Below are 3,667 nucleotides of genomic sequence, written 5' to 3' on the forward strand. Positions count from 1 at the left end.
TGTGAGCTCCCTTGATTACCCTTGCCTCACCTGACCACGTTGATGTGTCCATGCTGGCTAAAGCCTATTTATTTCCTTCCTAATGCAACTCTGCTTCCTTCTCCCACCATGCAGGGGAAGCCCACATAACCCTGAGGGAAGTCAGCTCCAGCTCCTCCACCAGAATCTGGAAGGAGGCCAGTAGCACAGGCAAGAGAGCCTGGCCAGAGACAACTGCCAGGCAGTCACTGTGCCCACCATAACCAAGGTGCTCATCCTGTAGTGATCAGCACAGACCCACAGTACTGTCATCATGAACTCTGCAGAGTATGTGCTGTGTGGCTGGAAGGGTCAGCTGTGGCCTGCAAGGGTGTTGTCCAGACCCAGGACATCAGCCCATAGTAAGAGGAGAGGGGCACCTTTCCTGGAGGTGCAAATCTTGCCTATGGGGGAGAAGACAAGAGTGAGGAGCACCAAAGCAAGGCCACTAACCAAGTCTGAAATTGTGAACCTTGCCTCCATGGCAGGGCAGGAGTCACAGGGCAATGGCTCACCAAAGCAGACCAGAGCATACAGAAGAGCCCTCAAGGTGGCTCTCGATATCCTGGGGGAGGGAGGCTGTTTGCAAGGTGGAAGGAAAGGTGGCCAAAGAACCAGCACAAGAACAGCTCCTCAAAAGGTTCCAAAAGAGCAGGCCAACTCCAAATGACGTCCTCGCTTTCGGCTGCGTGTGCGCCTGTGCTTCCAAAAGCAAAACCAGAAAGGCCAAGAGCTCTCCCAGAGGAGTCCTGGAAAGCAGGGACAACCCCTGGGTCCTGCGTTGCCAATGGGCTCACAGAAAGTGCCCACAGTGAAAGGTGGAAAAGCCCAGGCACACACTGCTGTTGGGCCTCCACACTTTGAGATGAAACAGAATGTCCTAAGAGGCCTCAGAGTACGACTACGTCACCCAACGCCTGAAGGAAATTCTGGTGGTAATGCATGGAGGAAAAAGCTGAAGACCTCCAAGCCCACATCTTTGACTGCCCCGGCCTCCACACAGAGTGTCCAGGCTAAGAAAGAGCAGCAGGTTGCCTCTGGGTCACTGAGGTGCATCTGGTCCTCGCCCAAAGCCCTCAAGCAACAAGCACGTTTTGCTGACATACACACCCAGGCTACTGGAGTCCAAAGGAAGACTGCCATCCCTGAGAACAAGGAGGACCATGGCCCGGGCACCCTGAAACCAGCTGCAAACTGGGCATCGGCAGCTTGCATGCCTCCAGTCCAGAGGTTGCGAAGATATTTCCGCATTGCTAGCAGGAAAAGGAAGATCCATGTGCCGAGTCCACATTGTAGGGTGCCAGAACAGGAACCTTGTGCTCACTCAAAGGTGACTAAGACCAGGTTCAAGAACCGGGGTTCCAATATTCAAGAAGCAGGCCAAGCTGCCAAGGTGGCTTCTGCCCAGCAACAGAATACCATTGAACGAGGAATGTTGGTCTGGTTCAAATTTCAAGACCTTCCTTTCTGGCCAGCAGTGGTAAAGAGTGTCAGCCAAAATGACAAGATGGCGAGGGTGCTGTTGATGGAAGCTAACATGCAGTTTGAGCACAAGGGTGTCTGTGTCCCTCTCCAGAAGTTGAAACATCTGGACTGTGGAGAAAAAATATCACTCATAAGAAGAGCCAGCAGAGTGTACAGCCAGGGCATCAGCTGGTGCCTCACAGTGATCGACCACTACAGAGAGGGCCTGGCCAGTGGCGCCTACCTGGGCTCCTTTATGGACTATTATACCGCCCAAGTCAGTTACCCGCTAAGGAGGGCCGTCCAGCAAGGAGACCTGCACATTGATTTCCCTAAGGTGAGCTATGTAGACCTGGAAGATTGGGAAGAGGAGACTGCCCCGGGTGGGAAAGGGCCCCTCAAGAAACTTCTGCCTGACCGTATGAGGGCTGCTTGGGACAGAGCCAACCAGAAGCTCGTGGACTTCATAGTGAAGAGAAAGGGGGCCGACCAGCACCTGCGGGAGATTGTGCAGGGCAGAAAACCGTCCAGGTGGGTGGACAATCTTTGGAAATCAAGGGGGGAAGTCGTCTGTATTGAGACCTACCTGGAGGATGATGACCAGTTGCATCTTGTGGCCAGGCATTTGCAAGAAATATGCAAGGAAGCAGATGAGGCTCTGCTCTCCCTGACTAGAGGAGATAAAGTGCGGTTTACCATGGAGGTTCTTCTTCCAGAAGCAATCATCTGCTCCATCGCTGCCCTGGATGAGCTCAGCTACAAGGAGGCAGAAGAGAAGTACCTGCATGGCCCACCAGTGCACTACCGTGAGAAAGAGCTCTTTGAAAAGAACCTCTTAAAGGCAGCCCGGAAGAGGTCAGCAGCCAGTACTTGGGCTGCCAGGGCCCCTCATGCACCCATTCCTTAGAAGGGTGCTCACTGCTATGAGCCATCACCCCTGCAACTCCCAAGAGAGGAGACCGGAAGCAACTCCAAAGAGGAACATCTGGGAGACTGTGGGGTGTACTTTGGGCACTGAGACAACAGCTCGCTGAGTGTTTCTTTCCCCACCTTGAAATAAATATTTTCTTTACTGCTTGACAGTGCAGATGTCTAGATGGGCTGTACAGACAGACAGATTCTGTTAGCTTCAGGCCAGGCCAGCCCTCTTTGGCCTGTGCCTAGGTGTGCCCATGTCCTGTGGTTGCACCTCCCTAGAACCTTTCCAGCGCTGAGTGGAGCATTGGCTAGCTAGACATAGCCTTGCCCTCTCTGCAGTTTCCCCACGTACCCAGCCAGCACATCATGTTCCTGACGACACCCTGTCTCTGACTTCCCCACAATTCCTGTCCTTGTTTCTCTAGGGTGCTATGGATGGGGCCACCTTAGCTTCCACTAATTTCTCCATTGCTCCCTTCTTCACTCACTCACAATGAAGAAAAGGAACAGACATGTGTACTGAGGCAGTTGGTTTAAGTCAGAGAAAGGAAGTGAATGTGATCCTGGAGATATTCTGATTTTGAAGAACATAGTGTATTGCACCTTACAGCTTCTCTCTCCCTCTTTCTCTCTCTCTCCCTCCCTCTCTCTATTCTTCCCTCTCTACTCTTTCTCTCTCTCATCTTTCTGCAACCTCCTTCTTCCCTTTCTCTCTCTTTCCCTCCCTGCCTTCCTCCCTCTCTTTCTGTATGTGTGCACAAGTGTGTAGATGTCATAGGTCAAAACCTGGTGTCTCTTCACTTATTCTCTCTGCTTTTTGAGACAGGATCTCTGATTGAACCTGTTGCTCACTGATTGTGCTAGAAGGGGTATCCAGGCAGCTCTTTCTATCCTCCTGTTTCTGTCACCCCAGTGCACAGATTAAACAGGCCTGTCCATATATTTTCTTTTAAATGAGTACTGGATGGTGAACTCATGTTTTCACCCCATGCAGGATACACTTTATATTCTCAGCCATTCTCCAGTCCCACAGAGACTACTTTCTCTTAATGAGAAAGGTCTGCCAATCTCATGGGCTGACTGTCTGCAGCAGCAGACACTACTATCTCTGCTTTTCTCACATTCCTGAGATCAAAGACTTCTGGTGTTGGCCAGAAAGGGGAGAGCGGCCTTTCATTCCTTGGAGTCACTGACAAGTTGGGTGCATTGATGAGAAGCAGGCTTGCCATACCTCCCAGACTGTCCTGTTTCCCCCTCTTGGATCATA

At 51.7% G+C, this 3,667-nt stretch overlaps 1 pseudogene; it reads left to right on the forward strand.

Annotated features, from left to right (window-relative positions):
* The first annotated feature begins 292 nt into the window (after positions 1–292).
* On the forward strand, positions 293–2,389 carry LOC132649908 (PWWP domain-containing DNA repair factor 4-like; annotated as a pseudogene).
* The last annotated feature ends 1,278 nt before the right edge of the window (positions 2,390–3,667 follow it).

Source organism: Meriones unguiculatus, chromosome X (assembly GCF_030254825.1).
Source record: "Meriones unguiculatus strain TT.TT164.6M chromosome X, Bangor_MerUng_6.1, whole genome shotgun sequence".
NCBI lineage: Eukaryota > Metazoa > Chordata > Mammalia > Rodentia > Muridae > Meriones > Meriones unguiculatus.